At 50.6% G+C, this 22,725-nt stretch overlaps 1 long non-coding RNA gene across 3 annotated transcripts; it reads left to right on the top strand.

The window, feature by feature from the left end:
* The first annotated feature begins 1,523 nt into the window (after positions 1 to 1,523).
* LOC141568570 (uncharacterized) lies at positions 1,524 to 17,523 on the top strand. Of its 3 annotated transcripts, none has more exons than XR_012491727.1 (4): positions 1,524 to 1,878; positions 14,171 to 14,304; positions 14,664 to 14,841; positions 16,544 to 17,523. It is a non-coding gene; the product is annotated as an uncharacterized LOC141568570 (long non-coding RNA). The 3 variants fall into 3 exon arrangements; XR_012491725.1 differs by lacking the exon at positions 1,524 to 1,878 and adding an exon at positions 12,529 to 13,219; XR_012491726.1 differs by lacking the exon at positions 14,171 to 14,304 and having other exon boundaries at positions 1,524 to 1,928.
* Positions 17,524 to 22,725: the final 5,202 nt, after the last annotated feature.

The raw sequence follows: 22,725 nt of genomic DNA, 5'->3' as shown, positions 1-22,725 counted from the left end.
GTGGGTGGGGCTCAGGGCGGCAGCTCACAGGCTCCCCACACCCACACCTGTGGGGAGGCACAGCAGGGGATGGGGACACTCCCTGAGGGTGATCCATCCCTTCCAGGGACACCTACTGAGAAAAGAGGAAAGGCTACACCTGGGTGGTCTCGGGATAGTCCCGGTGGTTTAATTTTTCAAACCTTTTGCTTGTGGAATATTTTTTGTAAAATCTGTAATATGATTTGCTGTGGTATCAACAGAGAACATGAAAGCAGCTGCCTGGGTGTGTGTGAGACGGTGGGAAATACCTCCCCTTGGTGAAGCAGGATGGGCTGAGAGAAACCACGCTGGTGGGTGAGGGGCCACCAGAGCTGAACAAAAGCGCCTGTGCCCAGTTCACAGGGGTGGCCGCTGTGCCCATGACAGTGAGGGGACCTGGGGTGGAGATCTGACGGGTTACAGAGGGGAGGAGTGTGGCAGTGGGTCACAGGGCACTGAGTAACTTACTCATGCAGGACCCACACAACACACATGTTTCCTCAGGTCCCCTGTGTATCAGGTCAGCGGGTGGGTGAGGAGGCTATTCTTCCCCAACGCCCCCACCCCACACTGTCCAGTCTAAAAGTACTTTCACCTGTGACAGGCAGCCGCCATCATTAGGGTCACCTTCCCACTTCACAGGGCGGACTGGGGCTCCAGACAGGTCACCCAGGAAACCCCAAGGCCTGGGAGCCAGGAGCGGCAGGGTCTGCACTGGAATCAGGAGTCCCGCCGCCCAGACTAACATTCTTCCCAGATGTGAGTCCCTCTCAGGGCAGCAGTGTCCCCACATGGTGACTCTGGGCCTTGAGAAGCCACACTGGGGGGTGGGGGGGATGGGGAGGCGGCCAGGCCTGTCCCAGAGAGGCCTCTCGCCTCATTCTCACGGCCCAGGCAGAGGAACCAAGGCCTGTCTGTGGCTACAGCCCAGCCCCGCTGCGTCCCCAAGGCCACCCTTGTCCAACCACAGCCGCTTCCCCTGTGCTCAGTGCGTCACAAATGGCCAGACCTGCAAAGGCTGGAGGCCTGACAAGTCTCAGCCGGTCTCCCAGCTGCGCCGGGACTGTCACCGCCCAAGCTGGAGGCTGGTGCCCCTGCCTCACCCCTGGGCATGCACACTGCTCCTCGGGTCCCCATCTGGCTTCCACAAGGTTTTCTCCTCTTAGTTCCAAGCCTCCTGTCAGTCACGCCAACCACTGGCCCCTTGAACCTGGAGAAGCCCCAGGAGGGGAACCTGCTCCTGCCCCGGCCTGGGCTCAGCTCCGGGCAGGGTCCTTTGGCTGGTGTCATCTGCGGGTGACATCAGCCTTTGTGTGGGACTTCCTCCTCACAAGGCCCCCTCTCAGCTGCTGGCTGCTGGCCGGGTCTCAGCATTTCTCACCCAGCACAACCGCTCCCCACCCGGCTCAGACCTCATGTCCCACCGCCCCCACCGCAGGGGGAGGGCTGGCTCTGTGGGTCCCTGTGAGACGCCCTGATGGGGGCAGAAGGGGAGGGAGAGCCCACCCTCAGGCTGGTGCAAGTACAGGGCTGTCACCTGACAGTGGGCGTCCTGTGGTCTCACGCTAGTCCCGGTGCTGCCTGTGCGGGCGCTGGGGTGTCACACATGCTCTCCAACAAGACAAGCCACTTTCAGCTAAACTCCACGTGGCAGCTGGGACTGGTTTCTACTCAGCAAATAGTTACTGAGCACATTTGTGCCTGGGCACCCACAGGGACTTTGTCTCCTGGCCGGTCACCACCTGCTGCCACTGAGCCCGAGGCGTCTACAGAGCAGCATGACCTCACCCAGCACCTCACCTTGTGACCGAGACAAGGCCCTGGAAGGCTCAAGACACTGCGCTCTATGAAAGGAAGGTGAGCTACTCTCCAGGAATGTCCCCACGGCCCTGAGCAGTCTGTCACAGGTATGCTGTCATCCCAGAGCTGACACCACAGCCCACCCCTCCTGGTCCTATCTGGGTGTCCCCCTCTTTAGGACCCAGGCATAACACAGCTGTTTCATCGGGAAGAAAAGGCAGTCCTTCCCCAGCGGGAGGGGAACCGCCCTGAGGGGCGGTGCCTGCCCTGTGGCAACATCCCACAGGGTCATGACAGTGGTTTTAAGGTGTTTGATTGCCACCTTGAGACCTAACTCCCCTTCAGACCAAAGCTGAGGTTTGACTACTCCTCACCCACCTCCTTCTCCCCTGGCTGGTCACACCCACCCCCTCCCCTCACCATACCCAGCGCTGGGCTAGGTCCCCACCAGACTGCATCCTGAGGCCACAGGATGACTGTTTCTCTGGGAGCCCAGCTGCCTGGAGGCAGGATGGAAACAGACAGGTGTTGATTCCATTCCTGTTTCTATACAGTGGAAGTGTGGGCCTCGTCTGTAAAATGGATAAAAAGTGGTTAATACCCACTTTGCAGGTTGTGGGGGGGGCCTGAGCTGCGGGCAGACAATGTCGCCCCTTAGTGGCTGAGCTCAGTACTGCCCGAAAGTCACGCGAGTGTTCCTGGATTTGAGGGAAGGTGCTCAGAAAAGGGAAGGGGTGGTGCACGTCTAATGAGGGTCAAGTCCGCGGCTTCTGAGCGGCCGTCTGGTGTTATGGAAAGAGACTGTGGGTTCATCTTGTTTGGGACTTCCAAATCGCTGATTCGCTCCTCTGCTTCGTCTAATCTACTCCTGAGTCCCTCTCATGTGTTCTTCATTTCAGTTATTGCATTCTTCATTTCTAACTGGTTCTTTTTTATGTTTTCTGTCTACTTTTTATGTTTCTTAGCTCTTTGTTGAAGTTCTCCCTGAGATCATTGAGCATCCTTATAACCAGTGTTTGAACTCTGCATCTGTTACATTGCTTGTCTCTGTTTTGTTTAGTTCTTTTTCTGGAGTTTGTTCTATTCTTTCATTTGGGACATTTTTCTTTGTCTTCCCATTTTGGCTGCCTCCCTGTGTTTGTTTCTATGTACTAGGTACGGCTGCTATGTCTCCCGGTCTTAGTAGAGTGGTCTTGTGTAGTAGGTGTCCTGTGGGGCCCAGTGGTGCGGTCTCCCTCATCACCTGAGCTGGGTGCTCCAGGTGTGTCCTCCTCTTGCAGTTGAGCCTTGGTTGCTGTTGGCATGTCAGTGAGTGGGATTGACCCTCGGGCTGATTGGTTGTGAGGACTGGCTGTGACTCCAGGGGAGGAGCCGTGGTGCAGAGGTTGACCCTATGGAGCAGGATTTGTTTTAGCAGTGGGCTCTGGTGCCTGCCCAGTCTGCCCTGTAGGTGCATTGTTTGTGGAGGTGGTTGGGTGGTGCTCAGGTGTGGTTTGAAGCTGGCCACCAGGTGTGATGGTTATGGGGTCTCTCAGGAGGGGCTCTGTTGCTGGGCAAGGTCAGCTGCTGCCTGTGCCCTGCCTGGGCCACTTGGTACAAGCTACAAAGTGATCTGCAGATGGTTGCCACTTGTGCTGGGTTTGGAGGCACCTGGGAGAGGCTAAGATGTGAACTGAGACCAGCTGCCACTAATGCTGGGCTTGGGGTTGCTTAGCAAGAGGTATGGGGCACTCCAAGACCAGATGCTGCTTGTTTGGGGTTTGTGCACCTTTGAGAGATTTTAGAAAAGTCCACAGCCCAAACTGAGACTGGCTGTTTGCATAGAAAAGCTGCTGGAAGTAGCTTGGGTGGGTTCACAAGGGTAGGGCGGGTCTCAGGGAATCACCAGGGTGGGGCCAATGGTGTTAGCCAGGTTGATGGAGACTCAATATGGCGCCCGCCATTTGCATGCCTGGAAGGGGGAGGACTCAACAAAACAACGATGCTTATGCCAGAACTTCTGTCTGGGAGAAAGCTGTCCTCCAGTCCTTGTCCTGAAGCCAGACAACTCAGTTCCTCCCTGTATGTCCCTGGTGCCTTTCGAGCTGCTGTCCCAGTACTGGAGCTCAGAGCAAGTGAGCCCATCAGCGGGTAAGTCTGTGTGCAGACACTTTAAGAGGAGCGCTTGGGATTACAGCCACCCTCTGTCTCACTCAGTCACAATATCCCTGGTTTTTACAGCCAGAAGTTGTGGGGACTTCTCTTCCCAGCACAGGAACCCTGGGCTGTGGAGCCTGGTGTGGGGCTGGGACCCCTCGCTCCTCCACAGCTGAGATATCCCTCCTGATTTTTAACCACCACATGTGTGTGTGACCAGACCGTTCTGTGTTTCCACCCCTCCTATCAGTCTTGGCATGGCTTCTGTGTGTCCTTAGTTGTAGGAGTTTTGTTCAGCTAGATTTCAGGCAATTCTCAATGATTCTTTTCACCTTTTTTATTGTTCCTTTGAAGCACAAAAGTTTTGAATTTTGATGATGACCAATTATCTATTTTTGTTTTAGTGTTTGTTCTTTTGGTGTCATAACTAGGAATACACTGTAAAATCTAAGACCATGAAAATTTACCCCTATGTTTTCTTCTAAGCATTTGAGAGTTTTGCTCTTAAATTAAGTCTTTGATCCATTTTGAGTTAATTTTTGTATATGGTGTGAGGTAAGGGTCCAACTTCATCCTTTTGCACAGACTATCCAGTTATCCCAGCACCATCTATTGAAAAGAATTTTAATTCCCCACTGTATGGTTTTGGCACCCTTATTGAGATTAGTTGGTCATAGGTGTATGGGTTATTTTCTAAACTTTCAATCTATTCCATTGATCTATATGTCTACTCTTGTGCTTGTCTTAATGACTATTTCTTTGTAGTAAGTTTTGAAATTGGGAAGTGTGAGTTCTCCTACTTACTCTTCTTTTTAAAGAATGTTTTGACTAGTCTAAAGAATTGTGTCCCTTACAATTCCATATGAATTTAGAATCCGCTTGTCAATTTCTACAGAGAAGTCAGCTGAGATTCTGATAAGGATTGCATTAAGTCCCTTGATTAGTTTGGAAGTATCATAACAATGTTGAGTCTTCTGATGCATGATTATGAAATGTGTTTCCAGTATTTAGATCTTCTTTAACTTTTTCAACAATATTTTGTAGTTTGCACAATACAAGTTTTGCACTTCTTTTGTTAAATTTGTTTCTAAGTATTTTATTCATTTTGATGTGATTATAAGTAAAATGCTTTTCTTAATTTCATTCTTGGAATGTTCATCACAAGTGTATAGAAACACAACTGATTTTTGTGTATTGATTTTGCATTCTGTAACTTTGCCAAACTCACTTACTACTTATCATCTATTTTTAATGGATTCTTTAGAATTTTCTGCATTTTTTCATGTTATCTGCAAATATAGATAGTTTTAGTTCTTTCTTTGTGGTGTGGATGGCTTACATTTCTTTTCCTTGCCTAATGACCCTGGCTAGAACCTCCAGGACAATGTGGAATAGAAGTGGTGAGAGTAGACATCCCGTTGTTGACCTTATGGGGAAATCATCCAGTCTTGCATCATTAGTATGACGTTAGCTTTGGATTTTTCATAGACGCCCTTTATCAGGTTGAGGAATGTCCTTCTATTCCTAGTTTGTTGGGTGTATTTACTATGAAAGGCTGTTGGATTTTGTGAAATGTTTTCTCTGTATTTATTGAGATGATCATGTGATTTTTTTTGTACTTCAGATTTATACCAGCTTTATTCTATTGTATTGCTGTATTATTATGATATTATAATTCCTAATAAGAAATATATACTTGGTCTCCCTCCCCATCCTGGGTGCAGAGCTCCAAAAATTCTTGGAAGTTCCTAAGTGAGGAAAGCTATAACAGTGTCTTTTGTTGTGCTAATGACTGCACCTAAGGATAGGGCTGTTGCCAGGAGAAACAACCAAGTGATTAGAGGGTTGGAACTTTCAGTCCCACCCCCCACACCTTCTCTGGGGAGGGGAGATGGGCTGGAGGTTGAATCAATTGCCAATAGCAAATGATTTAATCAATTATGCCTATGTAATGAAGCTACCATTTAAAAACAAAAGCAAGGACTGGGTTCAGAGAGCTTGCGATTCGGTGAACACCTAGAGCAGGGGTGTCCAAACTTTTTTCAATGTTTTTCACCAAGGGCCATATGCGGTAAAATACACAAACAGCCGGGCCACTCACTCCAGTGTAGTACGTATTGCCTCACCTGGTTTATTTAAGTAAACTAAACATATTTTTGGAATTTGCTGAGGGCCAGTAAAAAATAGATTGCGGGCCGCAGTTGGCCCGCGGGCCGCAGTTTGGACACCCCTGACCTAGAGATTCAGGAATAGTAGCATGCCCAGAGAGAGCATGGAAGCTCCGGGCCTCTTCCCACGTACCTTGCCGTATGCATCTCTTCCAAATGGCTGTTCCTGAATTATATCCTTTTAGAATCAACAAGTAATCTAGTAAGTAAAATGTTTCTCTGAGTTCTGTGAGCTGTTCTAACAAATTAATCAAACCTGAGGAAGCGGTCATGGGAACCTCTAAGTTATAGCCAGTTGGTCAGAAGCACAGGTGACAATCTCGACCTGTGATTGGTGTCTGAAGTGGGGTTGGGGGCAGTCTTTAGGCCTGAGGTCTTAACCTGTGGAACCCGGTGCTATCTCCAGGGAGATAGTGTAAGAACTGAGTTAATTGCTTGGTGGTGGTGTGTGTTGGGGGGTAGGGGGGGATCACACATTGAAATTGGAATTCCAGCAATTGATTTGGGGGTGTTAAAGCAAACTTACATCCCTGGGATGAATTCCACTTGGTCATGGTGTATAATTCTTTTTATATATTACCAGATGTGGTTTGCTATTATTTTGTTGAAAATTATTGCATTGGTATTCATAAGAGACATTGGTCTGTAAGGTTTCTGCTGATGTTTGAGGGTTTTTTTTGGGGGGGGGTGGAATCAAGTTAATATTGTTCTCATAAGATGAATTGAGAAGTGCTCTTTTCTCTTCTATATTTTGGAAGTTTGTGAAAAACTGGCATTAATTCTTTTTTGAATGTTTGGTAGAATTAAGCAGTGAAACATTCTGAACCTGAGATTTTCTTTGTGGTTAGTTTTTTGATTACTTATTCAATCTCTTCACTTTGTTATAGAGCTATTCAGATTGTCCATTTCTTTGTGTGTGTGTCAATTTTGGGTGTTTTTGTCTTTCTAGAAATTTGTCTATTTCATCTATGTTATCTAACTTATTGATGTACAAGTATTCATACTATTTCTTTATAATATTTCTTATTACTATAAGATCAATAGTAGCAACCCCTCTTTCATTTCTGATTCTAGTAATTTGAGTCTTCTCCATTTTTTTCTTGCTCAAACTAGTTAACAGTTGTCAATTCTGTTGATCTTTTCAAAGAACCAGCTTTTGGTTTCTTTGATTTTTATCTCTTGTTTTTCTATTCTCTATTTTATTGAATCCATTCTAATACATAGTATCTCTTCCTTCTTATTTTAGTTTTACTATGGTCTTCTTTTTCCAGGGCCTTTGGTGGAATGTTAGGTAATAAATTTTGAGGTCTTTCTTTTTTCATAAAACAGGCATTTACAGGTGTACATTTCCCTCTAAGCACTGTGTTAGCTACGTCCCATAAGTTTTGGTATGTTGTATCTTCATCTTTATCAACTCAGAGTATTTTCTGACTTTCTTTTTTATTTGTTCTTTGACCCACTGGTTACGTAGGAACCTGTTGTTTAATTTCCACATATTTGTGGGTGTCTCAAAATTTCTCATTATTGAATTTCTCAATAAATTCTCATTTATTCCATTATGGAATTATAGAAGATACTTTCTATGATTTCTTTTAGATTTATTGAGATTGAGTTTGTGGTCTAACATATGATCTATCCTTGAGAATGTTCATGTGCAATTGAGAATAATAAATATTCTTTTGTAATTTGGTAGGATGTTCTATAGATAGATGCCTATTAGGTTTAATTGCTTTATAGTGTTAAGGCTTGCATTTCCTTGTTGATTTTCTGTCTAGTTGTTCTATCCATTATTGAAAGTGGCGTATGGAAGTCACCAGCTATTATTTGGAATTGTCCCTTTATCTGTCAGTTTTTGCTTCATGGATTTTTAGTGGAGCTCTGTAATCAAGTGCATATATATGTATTATAGTTATATTTTCATGCTGTATTGTAATATTTGTATAATTTTTTAACCTTTACTTTCAATCTATTTTTGTTGTTGAATCTAAAGTGTATCTCCTATAGACAACATACAGTTGGATCATGTTGGGTTTTTTTAACCAATCTGACAATCTTTGCCTTTTGCTTGAATTGTTTAGTCCATTCACATTGAATGTTATTATTGATATAATTTGATTTATGTCTGCCATTTTACTTTTGTTTTCTACATGTCTCATCTCTTTTGTTTCTCTCTCTTTCCCCTTTACTGCTTTTTTTTTTGCACTGAGTGAATATTTTCTAGTGTAGCACTTTAATTTTGTTAATAATATTTTCACTGTATTTTTGAGTTTTAGGGTTTGTTTTTGTTTTTGTTTTAGTGGTTGTTCTAGGGTTTCCCATATACATCTTAACTTATCAAAATCAGCTTCCGGGTTTTACTAGCTTAATACCATAAACTTAATATATAGAAATATTGTTCTTATATAGCTCTAGTCTCTTTTTCTCATGTTCATAGTATTATTTTTGTACTTATCACATCTACTAGAAACCCAACAGTACATTGTTAAAATTCTTACTTAGTTCTCTGCAGTCGTTTCCTTAGCCAATACAGCTTTTCCCGAGGTATATCCTTGTTTCCATGAGTTGGGATTTGGCAGAAGTAACCAAAAGCCCCCACGTTTGCTGAGTCTTAGCCTCAGTGACAGGCATGGAGGGGCAAGATGAGAAATGTTGGGTTCTGCTCCTGCCTGGAAGAAAGACCTATGGCTGGGAGCTGGGAGTCGAGGGGGGTCTATGGAGAGCCCTGTGTTCTTGGCTGCAGTAGTTTGGAGTGGAGTCTCTGCTTTACTAAGCTGAGAGGGAGAAAGAGGGAGCAGTTTGGTTCAAACACCACGGACTCTCACCTTTCTTACTGAGTTTACATAGATTTTCTTGAATAGATGTTTCTTCATTTGCTGTTTGTCCTTGGGACCATGTCTGGAGGCTTTAAATTTTTAAAAATAATTTTACCAGTTTCACTGGGGGTAGGTCCACGGCCTATTATGCCACAAGTCAATACACCCTTCCAATGCAATCTTAATTGCTTCTATCAGCGGCCTTTCTGATACCATCTAAGCTATCGCTGTCACTTACCTGTCCAGCAATAAGCAACAGACTCCTCTTTTCCTGGCCTGATAATGAACTTTTTCATATTTGGGGGCCAAATGACACTCCCTTTAGTAACTTTTCTTTTAATTGCTCTTACTTCTAAAGATGCTTGTGATGATGTTCTGACCCTTTGTGCCTTTGAGGTCTACGCGTGTCAAAAAAAATCAGGACTATAATAAGGCCGATGGACTTGGGTGGAATCTGTGTCCATGGCTGAGAAATTTCATTCTCAATTTCTAGCACTCGAAAAAGTACTGCCACCCCAAGTGCTCAGATACTTGTTTCTGATACTGTTCCTCAGTGAAAATAACTAGAGCTCCTTAGAAAAATGGCTGATTCCAGGACTGGGGTGGGAAATATGCAAGATGGGCCTGAAGTGCCAGAAAAGGAAGGAAATACAAACAAACAACAACAACAACAAAAACCCTGCAACTATGGGGATTATGTCAAAGGGACACAGGAGCCAACTAAAGGAGCTCCCAATAGCCAAAGCTAGAACAATCTGTGGAGAAAAAATAAAAGTAGTATTAGACTATATCCCAACATATAAAATAATTGTCAATAAGTTCATTCTGATATCAATAACTGAATAAACGACTGAATGGAAAAGTGCCTTAGAGGTTCCCAGGAACCTCAGGCTGTCTCCAGACTGACTTGAGAGGCAGGAACGGCTGTCCCCACTCTACAGAGAAGAAAACCAACTCAGAGACGTGAGGATGGAAAGGGTGACAGACCTAATTGGGGAGCTGGATTTGCTGGTGATGGCGGGCACCTTTGCTCGGCCCTTCAAAGCCGGCGTCGCTTCCAGGGATCAAAATATTCTCTCCAGAGCTGGATATTTCCCGAGTTACCCCCAGCTCCAGGAAAACAGCCGTGTCCCATGTCCCCTCCCCGGGCACTCTGCTTCACTTGCCAGTCTTCTGCAGGGGTGGGAAGGAGGCCTCACTGTCCTCTTTGAGGGCGTTGCCCTCAGGAGTCCCTTATCTGGATCAAGACCTCGGATTTGAGACACAGGATCCCAAGGGTCCCCCATTTCCATTGGTAACCCACCCCACGCCGAAATAATTCTCACCCAGCCCAGCCCCAGCCTGGGACCTGGGCCTCGAGACCCCCGTCCTGTTTCCCTGGTCCCAAGCTTAGACGCCTGCTGCGTCAAGACCCTAGCGCATGCTGCCGGATGTGGCCCCATGTCGCAGAACCCCGGCTGCATGTTTACACGGGCGGACGCCCCAGCTGTCCACCTGCCAACCGCTCCCAGTTTCCCTGGATCTAACCACGCCTGTCTGCCCTGTGGTCAGTCTGGGAGTGGTTGAAAACGACTCCAGGAACCTCAGCACCACCCACAGTCAGTGCCCCTCTCGAAGCATCCTCCGGTGCTGACCCCGGTCCCTCTCCTCTGGCTGCGCCTGGGCACTGATGCCACCTGGCGGCTGAAAACAAAACTACCGCTAAGGATTTCCTGAAAAGAGCCCTTCCAACATATAGTCGCCATTGAACAAACGTGGAATGAGACCCTACTGTGTGCAACACATCTGGGAAACAGAAACAGGAAGCAAAGCCGTTGTCTTAGATGAGCCTACAGTCTAGCGGGAGGTAGAAGTAGAAACTATTTCAGCACATGTGAAATCTGAGACAAAGCAGGCAGGCCTCTTGGAAGAGTGTGCAGGGTGACCCGCAGAGCGGCGCGTGCGCACTCCGCCAACAAAAGGGGCAGGGGCTACAGGAATGCGAAGAGATATGGTTCAGGGCCTTGAGGGCGGGTCTTTGCTCCCGAAGGAGGGAAGACGGTCGTGAAGTGAAGTCAGGTCCCAGGGCTGTGGGACTCGCGCTCCCAAATCTGCATGTGAGCGTCCTGAGATGTCAGAAATGGCCCGCGCACTGGCCTGCGAGGCAAGTTAATTCGGCAGAAAACACTGGGCTGCTCGTGTACAAGCGGTGAGCTCAGCAGGGCGTCTGCTTGGAAAAAGAAGGAGTGGGAATCCCATGGTCACAGGTTGTGAAATAGCAGACTGAAGAATTTGAGTTGGTGTCCCACTGGAGCTGGGACAATGGCTATCTCAGAAGGGTCTGGTCTGTAGCATTTCCCAGTTTATGACCCTGGCACCTCCCCCTCCATCCCCACCCTCTTAGGACAGCTCACCTGCAATTTGGTCCTTTCACTGAAACCCTATTCGGGTCATAGTAGCACAGCCACATCACTAAGTACGAGCCACTTAGGATGGACCTGTCTGTCCCCACCAGACCCTCTCCAATGGACCAGTCCCTTCTTCCACAGGTAGCTAGTGAGCTCCCGTGTGCCAGTTACCACTCCAGGTGCCAGGGTCCACCATGAAAGGCCCTACACAAAGGTCACAATAAATAAGGACATTATATAGTACGTTCCACAGTGGAAGGGCTCTGGACAAAGCTGAGTGTGGTGGGTGGGGACCTGGAGGTGAGTGTTACATCAGGAGGACAGAGCAGGCTCCATCCGGGAGACTTTTGAGAGCAGACTGGAAGGTTAGGGAGTGACCAAGTGGACATCCGGGCGAATAGCTTTCCTGACAGAGGTGACAGCCCTGTCATGGCGGTGAGTGTGGCCGGAGCAGATGAGAGCACAGTCAAGAAGGTCAGGCAATTCTGAGGCCAGAGAGGTCCATGTTGACCTAGAACCTCAAGATGCCAGAGTCAGAAGAGGCCTCGAGTCCGTGGGATAACCCACAACTGGCTGGACAGATGAAAAAGCGGGGTGAGCAGGGCAGGGGGCATTTTCCCAAGGGGCACTGGAATGGAACTCGCTTCCTGGACGGTATTTCCCAGACCCACCCGTGCTAGAGCGGACCTTGGCTGGGCCGTGCAGGGCTGTGCTCTCCATTCCCAAGTATCCAGGAAAGACTGGCCCGATGGCCACTAGAGCGAGGTTGCGGCAACGCTTCCCACCAGGGGGCGCTAGCGCCACACGCAAGCATTTCCCTGCGCCCTGGGAACTGCCGTCACGGACTCGCCCCATGTGATCCTGACCCCAGCGGTCCCCGCGGGTCCTTCCAGTCGCGCTCGCCCCTTCTCTCAGTTTCTCTTTGTTTCCCTCTGCCCCCGGCCTTGGGATGGGGATCCCAGCCAAGAAGAGCCCTTGAAAGGGGACCCCAGTCTAGTTTTGAGGGGCAGAGTGGGAGCAGATGAGGGGACCGGGCGTGGGCGGTGTGGCCTGTGAGAGTCCCCGGCGCGATCTGCCCCGCTCCCTGGGGGCTGACTGTGGCTCTTTCCTGTTATGTTACTGTTGCAGGCTACCCAGGGAATGGGGCAACCCGCGGGGCTCGGGCAGAGGCAAGGCCCAGGCGGGAGAAGGGAGTCTGCAGTGCCTGGGAGGCCTTTTCCGGTCCAGAGCCACGCCTCACAGCCCTGTCACAGGGTTTGTCACCTCCCAGCAGCTCCAGAGAGAGGGGCTGGCTCCCAGGGGCTCCCTTCCTGCCCCTAACTCCTGGATGTCTCAGGATGAGAGCGTGCGGAGTCTGCCCACTGACCAGCTCTGGCCTCACTGGTTCCCACGGGGCTGGGGGGGGAGGGGCTGCCCCTGGGGGCTGCCGCTCACCGGCCCTGCGTGTGCCCAGGCCACACCCACTTGGCACACACACTCCCGCTGGCAAAGCTGAGACTGCAGAAACCTCCCCCACCCGCCCACTCCCCCAGCCCAGAGCTCCGCAGTCTGAGGGACGTGTAACCAGGACCAGGCGATGAAGGCAGAGGGTCACACAGAGGCTCTCACCCCGCTGCCCTCCAGCAGCCCCTTCTCCTGGGCCTCGCCCTAAACCCCCAAACCTGAATAGTGGAGGCCAGTGGGAGTCCCCTGCTGACCAGGGAAACAGGCCCCTCCCCTGAACTTTGGTCGTGCTCAGTAGCTGGGCTGAGGCCAAGAATAAGGTTTCCCGTCTTCCAGGCAGACTTCCTGCTGGCTGGCGGCTGGGAAATCCCGGGGGCTGAACTCAGCGCTGCCAGGCCAGACAGGGCGCTCTGTGCCCTCCTGCAGGCAGAGAGGGTGCCAGGGGCAGAGGGTAGGGCTGAGGGCACTAGGAGAAAGGGCTGGGCTCTGCTGGGCTGGGCATACCAAGGACCAGGGATTGGGGGCTGACAGGGCGGGCTGGGAGGTACCAGGGGACTGAACAGGTGGCAGGAGCCCAAGGGGGAGCCAGGGGTGACCCCACTCACCCCTGCACTTCTTGGGTATTGAGGTTGTATCATTATCTGCCAGCTCTGGGGCGAGGGTAGGGGACTGTGGGGGGAGTGAGGGGCTGTGGAGGAGAGTACAGCAGGGGAGGGATCTGTGGGGGAGGGGGGGAGGACACCAGATTGGTCTGTCAGGAGCAGAGTGGGTGCTGCCAACCCAGGAGGAGGGATTGTTCTGGGCTGAGGTGGAGGCGGAGACAGCTGGCAAAGCCCAGTCTCCCCCACGTGCTGGGAAGTGGCGTCTCTACCTCCAGTGGCTGGGTTGGGTTGGAAAGACAGGAATGGAGGAGAGAGGGAGTGGAGTGAGGGGTGCCCACAAGGCAGAAAGCAAAGCCCGAAGTCAGAGAGGGCAGCTGAGCTCCGAACGGTGCTGTGTGTTGGGGTGCCTATTCTTGTCCTGTTTCCCTAGAGAGCCCACTGGGGCCCTCACCACAGCTGTGCCACGCCTCCTCCAGCCCTCCCGCTGATGGGTCAGGGGACCATGCCCAGAGCCCAGCCAAGGGCAGCAAGCCTCATCTTCCTGGCAGTGAGCATGTCCCCCCAACCCAGGCAGGGACCTGGTGTCAGGACACGGGCCAGTCCTGGAGAGGGGTTGGGGTGCTGCCAGGGTTTGCACAGCACAGAAGCCTAATTAAATTCTCATCTTCATGCAACTGTCTAAACCAACCTTTGCACCTCCCCTCCCCTCACTGTCTTCCCAAACCCAAGCCATCAGCTTCTCCCTACTCCCCATCCTGTGAGAGAAACCTGGAGTTCTCTTTCACTCTCTCCTCTGACAGCCCAGATACAAGCTCTTACCAAGCGCTGCCTTTCCTGGGGCTCTAGCCCCAGTCACCTCGTTTCATTTCAAGTCAACAAGCCTTCTTGGGCGCTTTCCAGGGGCTGGCTGATGTCAGGCCCTGGTACACAAAAGGTGAGTAAGACAGGGCCTCGCCCTGGGGGAGTCACGGCACTCAGTCAGACTGAGGTGTCCTCCTGGGAGCACAGAGAGCTTGGAATCAGAGATGAATGTCTGCCTGGGGGTGAGGAAGGCAGCCTGGACCGTTTCCGGTTGTCCTTCATAGAACACGTGAAGTGGTGGCCCACCAGGGGCTGGCCAGGTGGCCATGTGCAGTTTTCCAAGTCTGTGTCTCTTCAACAACGATATGGGGATAGAAGCCCTTGCGGGATCTGCTGTAACAACAGCCAGCACTTACTAGCTCTCAGGGGTACCGAGCTGTCCTTGGAGTTTTACATTTGTGTGTCATTTTGTCCTGGCAACTGCCCTACAAGGTCGGTGACATTATCATCCCTATTTTGAGATGAAGAAACTGAGACTCAGAGACGTTGGGCAGATTGTCCAATTCTGCCCGACTGAAAAGGATAGGAGCCAAGACGAAGCAAGACTGTGTTTCACAACCCAACCCTACTCACCCCTGCAAGTCTGTCTTCAAAATAATCGTAATAACAGGTAACTTTTCTTTTTTTGCACTCTACCCTGTGCCAGGCTCTCTGTCAACTCCTTTCCTTGCGTTTAGTCCTTTGCCCAACCTTGAACGGCAGATGAGGTCCTATTATGAGAAAATCGAGGCTCAGGAAGGTTAAGCAACGTCCATCGTCACACAGCTGACACCTGAGTCTGCCCAGCACCCGCCCATGGCTCAGCCTGTCTGGTCACCTCCCAGACTGTCATCACACAGTCACCACACACAGCCTCTCTTCCTTCTCGCCTTGTTAATCTTCCCAGCACTCTCCACTCCGCCTCCTCCATTCCTGCCCATGGCCAAGGCCCAACTCAAAGCCCACCGTCTGTCCGGGAAGCTCTGAGCACTCGCTCATTCCAGCGTCCCGGCCTCTCCTCTCCCAGATGGACGGAGCACATCTGTGGCATGTGTTTTGGCACTTGACCATATTTAATTGACAGTGTAATCATATATTATTTGGCCTTGTCTTCTAATTACTTAATGTTTACAAATTTTATATCTCCAACCAGCGGACAGAAATCTTTGAGGGCAAAGACCTGTCCTTTCCCTTTGCCTATTCAGTCTCCTGCCCTCGTCAGCTTGCACAACAGGTGCTCCAAGAAACGGGGGCTCAAAGGGCTGTCCGTCACCTTCACATCTGACCATTGGACGTGTATCTACACGGCCGCGCTAGTTCCCTGGGCCGGATGCAGCCTACACCTCACAGAAGGCAGCTTCCCCCAGTGCCTCTCTACCCTTCCCTCCTGGATCCTGGGTTGCCGTCCCCACTGGCAGCACCAATTCCTGCCCCACACCCTGTTCTCCCTGAATGGGGGTGCAGACAGGGCACACACAGGTGACAGCACTCAGGCCGTCCTGTGTCTTGGCAGCGACCACACCATCAAGCCAGCTTTCATTGCTGGGCAATCCTCCCCGTGGCTCAGGGTCCTGCACTCAGGAGGCCCTGCACGCTTGGTCACCGTGTTAAAGTTCTGAGTTGTGTTTGAACAAGTGACCCCGCGCCTTCCTTTTGCACTGGGCCCAGGGAGTTACTCAGCCAGTCCTGTTTATGATCCCTGCCACGACCTGGAGCCCATGCAGACGAAGGTGAAAACACAGTCTGGGGACCAGCAGCCTGGGCTCCTTCCTGGCTCTGCCACTGATGAGTGACAAGGGACTCCTGGGGCAAGTTGCCAGACCTCTCCCAATTGGCTCCCAGCTCAATGTCACCATTCCACGGCTTTCTCATCTGTCAAGCACAGGTTCCCCTGAGTGTTTCCAGGCAGGTCACGTGAGAACACATGCAGCCAGCACACAGCAAGCTCCTGACAAATGAGAGCTACTGTGGCCGCTGCTGGGGCAGGAGACACAGATGGGAGCTGGGGACGCAGATGGTACTGGAAAGAGCCGGAGGCTTGGCCTGGAGACCAGATGCCTCACCCTCTGGGTCAGGAGATCAGAGAAAGAGCTCCTAAGAGTCCAGCCTGTCTCCACCACTAACACACGTTCCCCTCCCTCCACTTCTCCTGCCCCCGCAGCCAGCGCTTGTGCACATCTCTGGCTATTTTCTGACCATGGCTTGAACATGACTATGGAAACTTGGCACAAAACATCTGCTCCGAAGTGCTCTCTCTCTCCTTCTAATTTGTGCTGATCACCTCCTCCAGGAAGCCTTCTGTGATAGTCTCGCCCTCCTCTCCTCGACTCTAGGACCAGAGTTGTACTGCAGTTGCTCATACCTCTCGTAGCTGTGACTTCCTGCCCTGCCGACCATGGCCTGGAAGCAGATGCCATGTCCCCAGCAGATACAACCGCCTGAGCCTGTGAAATTCTCCCCACCGTGTCAGGATGCCTCTTCCTGAGTTGTGAGCTCTCTGCAAACCCACTTCTCTGTGCTCATTTTTCATTTTTGTCAAGGATAGTGGCACATGCCTGCCCCTTCTCACCTTCTCAGAGTGATGGAAGGTAACTCAGAAAGGAAGCTGAAACTCTGGAAGTCAGGGTGCAAGACAAATGCCGTTTACACACCCTCTGTCCTCAGCTACAAGGTAAAGGGAACATCCTGGAGCCATAGGAAGATCCCTGGAGAACAGAGCCCAGGGGAACCAGGACCTGAACTCCAGCCACTGACAGGTTGGCTGACCTGACAGTGTCTTGTCCGGGACTGTTTCTCTGAGTTGGGGTTCCTAGTGTTGGGGGGTGGTACCTGCACAGCCCAGGTGCATCTATGGCTGGCTCCTCCAAGATGCCTTGGGCCGAGCTTTTATGTGTCTCCTGATGATTGAAGGAAACTGGAACCGGCCCTAACCAAACATCCGCGTTCTGGAAACTATGCTTTATGCCTTCCTCGCATGCAGTTTGTTCAGTCTGGATCCTTTCCGCCTGCTCCCAGTGTATGCTGGGAGGACAGGGGTGGGCCTCCCCTCCCAAATATTTCCCTAAACGTTTCTGTCTAAATGTGAAATAACTCAAGTAGTAGAGTCCACTCTTGAGGGAGTGAGCTGGGTGCAGTCAAGTGCCTTCCCATGTTGGTTGAGGCTTGGGCTTTAATCAGTAACAGTGACATGCGTGACTGTATTCCATACCCAGAATTAACTGTCTCTAAGAATATTTGATGGAGAGATAATGGGGGGCCCGGAAATGCCTTGTTCCCATTCCAAATATTGTGAATAAAGCTTATTGTGTTCTTATTTGGTTCTGTAATCTATTGCCATGTGATAAGCCAGCCCAAAACTCAGCAGCCTAAAACAAGGGCGATCATAACAGACCTCGGGATTTGGTGGCTCAGGGGCCCGGACAGGGCTCAGCTGGCTGATTCTTCTGCTCTATGCGGCGTCACCTGGTGGGGTGTAGCCGACAGCTTGGCGGGGCCGGACCGTCGGAGATGATCTTTCTCACATGTGCAGTATCTTGTCTGAGATGGGACACAGACTGGACTTGGCTGGGAGCCTTCCCCTTTCCCTGTAGTCTTGGGGTCTCTGGTAGAGGGACTGGACTTGTGTGATGAGGATTCAGGGTTCCAAGAGGAAAAGGTGAAGCTGGAAAGCCTCCTGAGGCTGGGCCCAGACCTTGCAGCATCACTTCTGCAGTGCTCTGTCGGTCAAAGCAGCCAAAAGCCAGCCAAAGTTCAGGAAAAGGGGAAACAGACCCCACCTCTCCAGGGAGGAGGGGCAAAGAATTTGTGGCCATGTTTAATCCACCACAGGGTGACCTGACAGGGACTCAGAGGCAAAGGTGTGTGGGAAAGGAGCCTGGGGCTTAAAAGGCGAGGGAGAGTTGCTTCATGTGAAAGTGAAAGTTTCAGGCTGGGCTGAGGTCCCTGAAGAAGGCAGTAAAACACCTGCTCAGAGAGCTGCCCTCACCCCACCCCAAACGCTGATCCCAGGAGTTGCCCTCACTGGATAATGCAAAACACAGCCTGCGGTCTAGAACCCACTCAACCCAAACACCCAGCCTTGTTCTAGGACCCTCCGCTCCCAGGCTCCTAACTACTCCCATCCTCTCCTGTACTGACGAATTCGGGCCCTGTGCCCCTTGGCCAGGCTCTCCCAGAGCTGGTTCTCCAACCAGCATCACCACCGTCCGTGTCCTGGGCACTTACTTTGTACCAGAGTTTGTGCTGAGCGCTCTGTGCCCATTATTATACAGACTCCTTGAGACAAGGCTTTTCTCTCACTTTATAGGTGAGGAAACCAGCGTGATCATGCAATGCCCCTAAGCTGAGTGGTCCAGCCTTAGTGTGTGGGCTCAAAGCCCGTGCTGACATCTCATCTAATCCTCTGCCGTCTAAATGACCTGCCCAATCCTTATGCCTGTGTCTTACAGTCTAGGCTCCGACAGTGTGAGGGGCTGGAGGCCCCCCAACATGCGAATCAGGGGCTGCTTTGGATGGGAAGGAAGGAAACTCAGGGTCCCTAAACCCTTAGAGCAGAGAAGGCGAGGGATGTCTCTGTTGAAGAGTTATAGCCAAGGCTTTTGTCTTGATTTACGTCACATCACAGTGTGTGGGTCGGTGGTGAGAACGAATGTGTGCGTGATATCACAGAGATAAAAGGGAACTAACAAAGCAGGACAATAACTGACTTAGCTGCGTAAATTGCCGTCAGTGCACCACCCTCAGCTGGAGGTCAGGCTCTGACTGCCTCAATTCTGTGGAAGGCAGCAGCAAACCCAGAAGTGAAAAAGCTCTCTGGGTACCGGAAACAGCTGACAGATCTATGGAACCAAAGCCAGGTCCTGGGCTTCCATGCAGACCCTCACCAGCTCCGCCGAACAAAATGTCTAAGAGGTCGACTGGCTTCTCAGCCTTTGGCCCTGGGAGGACAGGTGGGGTATGGGTGAAAGCCATTCTAGCGAGGGACACGTTGTGAGAGCAAAGGGACAGCAAACAACTCCAAAGCAGACCCGGCATTGTGTCAGATGTCACTTCGCTCTGGAAAAAGGCTTGTAAAGCCTGTCGGGGCGCCTGGTGTCTTTTCAGCCCTTTCACACACACTGTCTCGCTCCGTCTCTACAGCCAGCCTCGGAAGCAGGCAGCCATGGAGAAAGCAGATGCTCAGAGAGGCTCAGCAACTTTCCTTCTTTCCCTCGATTGCAGCTGGATGAGCAGGGCTGGGAATAAACCCGGACCTTGTGATTGTGGACACGTGGCCTTTTCCTCTGCACCAGTACACGTCCTTTGTCATAACGACGACTGTGAGTCATCAAGAAAAGGTCAGCTTACATCTAGTAAACCGTTGAAGAAAACAGGGAAGTAGGTAGTACCTTTTTAAAAAATATTTTTTGTAAAAATGATACAAAGAGAGTTTGGCATTTAGGATAAAGTTCAGCTTTCTGTTCTCAGCTGCATCCTAAGTTCTGGTCATTTGCTTTTCACGCCTGGTTGCTGTACAGCACGATGGCATCCATGGACATCACCCAGGGGTGTCTCCTGAACGTCCTGGCACCAGTCGTGTGTCCCCACCTCTGTTCTACTGCCTTCCTTCAGTCCCCTCCTTGTCTCCTCAGCACCCATCCAACTCCCGGGTGGGATCCCTGCCTCCAGTTCTGAGCCCTGGAATGTATCCTGCACTTGCACGGTTCTGACCCAGCCCATAGGAGAAATTCCTACATGTCAGGTGCCGCCAGGGCCTCTGTCCGCAATCCAGCAACCAGCCTGCATGGCTCCGCTCTCACCCACTGGGCTCCCGCCCGCTCTCCAATGCCAAAGGCTTGCATCTACCAAGTCTCCATCATGTCCGCTGACTCTGCTCTTGTCCTGGCTGCACTTTCTTTGTCCGTTCATCCGCTTGATGACTTTCTGCAGACAGCTGAGCTGTGTCCTGGACACCTCCTTCTTGGTGTCCTGCGGTACTCACCTCCACACCACATGCGTCCTCCCTTACACGGATCTGTCGGGAGGCTCATGGTCTGGGGTAACCAAACCCCTCACCTAAAGCAGCCTGAACAGTAGGGGGCTTGTTGTGTGTTTACAAGACGTCTGGAAGTCGATGGTTTCAGAGTTGGCTCGCTGACGCCGGGTTCTCAGCGAGCAGCTCCACAATTCTCTCGGCCCTTCCCCGGGTCGGTCTCAGCATTTCCAAACTCACGCGACGACATCCCAAATCAGGACAGATACACGAGTTTGCTAGGGCCCCCATAATGCAGTGCCACGGGCTGGGTGTCTTAGACAATAGGACTTGATTTTCTCACGATGCTGGAGGCTGGAAGTCCAAGATCAAGGTGTCGTTGGCAGCGTATGTTTCTCCTGAGGCCTCGCTTTATGGCTTAGATGACATCCTTCTCCCCATGTCCCACGTGCTCTCTCCTGCGTGTGTCTGTGTCCAGATTTCTCCTTCTTTATATGAGCACCAGTCGTGTTCATTAGGGTCCACTTTGATGGCCTCTGTAAAGACCCCATCTCCAAATATACTCACATTCGGAGGTGCTGGGGGCTGGGACTTCAACATGCATTTCAGGGGAGACACGAGTCAGTCCGTAACAGCAAAAGATGCAGGCAGAGCAGTTCCCCTCTGGCAATCTCTCTTTTCGTGTGAAAACCCTCTCCCAGAATCCTTCGGTAGACTTACAGAGCAGGACTTAGTAACACGCCTTTTTCTGGTTACGAGTGAGTCTAGGAAAGCAGTTTCACTTATACGGTGGGAAGAGGGCTCTGCCAGCTGGAAAGCAGGATTTGGGGATGATAACTGGGCAGGCTACCCAAAGATCTGTTGCACCCCACTGCATATGTGTCGTGGCTTCCCGCTCACATGTCTGCCTCTACCCTTAGATTCCCAGGTCCCGGTCACGTGTGCACCCCTAGTGACTAGCGCAATTCCGGGCTGAGCCAACGTCTATTAACGGACTGAAGGAACAGACTTCAACAAACTAGATGAAATTGTTCATGTTGTGTGTCGTTAAAAATTAGACTCTGTCCATACGTTTGCCTTGCATGGTCTGTGGTTCACATCTTTAAATAATTGTGGTGAATGTTGCTAGTGGCACTGTTCTTACAATCAGACAAGCCCAAGTGCCATGAGCTCACGGTGCATGGGGTCCGGTAACTGCCGCGCGAAGCATTACGGAGTAAATGATGGATGAAGGAATCCTTACAATATTGTAAATGCTTTTAAACATATCATTATATAAGCTTAAGGTGTCATCAAGTTTTCTAGAAAAATGTCTTCCAGAACTGGGCATCCATTCCGCTCTGTCGGTATTTGCAAAAGTGGTGGGTATGTCACCTGTTTCTAGTGTAATAAGTGGTGCTGCTGAACTTGGCCAATAGACCCACAATGCTTCGCGCAATCCTACCTGAGAAGTGCAGGTATATTCCTAATTCTGAGACTGAGCTGTTTAAATGGTATTTGGCGTTGGCTCTATGGGCTGCGAGCCGCGTGGCACAAACACACGCAGAGCTGCCGCATCGTAGCATGTTGCCTTTGCTCCAGGAAGCCCCGTGTACCGACCCTCCGTGCCCCACGGATCAGGGGAAAACAAAGCGCCCAACGAGCAGCATCAGCTGTGGGGCTAAGTGACTGTGTTGATGGTGGTTCCCCCAAGTTTGGCTACCCCCAATGCTGATTTCCATGTAATCCATACTTCCCTTTCAAGGTGAGAGGATTCAGGGATGTGTGAATTACAGGCGGTAAATGAGGAGCAGGGGAGGCACAAAAGTCAAAGTTGCCACAAGTAGGTGGCTTCCCAGAGGCAGTGTGTTTTGGCACCAGGAGACAAAGTCTAATCAAGAGTTGAGAGTTGTGTCTCCTCTCGCCCTATTTCAGACCCAAGGGACCCGCACCTCCCTCTCACAGTTCAAATAATGAGGTTCAATTAAACCGTTCTGGTTCCATTAGTAATTGAGGGCTTCGGGGGCAGTCTCAGGGCAAAATATTTTCCACAAGGAACTGAAGAGAAACGAAGGCTGTTCTGGACCAGACTGGCAGGTAGGCACAGGAGAGGACTTGGTGTGCAGCCAGCATGTGCGTAAGCTGGACAGGAAGCGTGTGTGTGCGCACACGTGTGTGTGTGTGCACGTGTGTGTGCACACGTGTGTGTGTGCACGCACGCACTTCTGCCGTTGCTTGCTCTGTGCCCCAGGTGCTTTCCTGACAGCCAGGAGAAGGGGGTGTATGCCAGCGTGTTTTCCTTCCAAGTTTTGGGTTTTTCTTCTTTTCCCAGGTTTTTGCTGCTGCAATCAAGAGCTGTTATGATAATGACAGTGATTTTTAAAATTGTGCCAGAGAACCCGGTCTTAACGCGTTATTATTGCAAGCACATTAGCCAAGCCCATTGCAATAGTTTATTGCTAAGAGAAAAACATCCTGGCAGGGCATGTATCTAGAAGTCCCGCCTTCTGAATTGATGCCAAAATATGACAGATGGCCAGTTCCTGACACGTCCAAGAGCAGCAC

The sequence above is a fragment of the Rhinolophus sinicus genome, linkage group LG14, assembly GCF_036562045.2.
Source record: "Rhinolophus sinicus isolate RSC01 linkage group LG14, ASM3656204v1, whole genome shotgun sequence".
NCBI lineage: Eukaryota > Metazoa > Chordata > Mammalia > Chiroptera > Rhinolophidae > Rhinolophus > Rhinolophus sinicus.
Note: the sequence above shows the minus strand (reverse complement) of the source record. Positions and strands in the feature narration are given on the sequence as shown.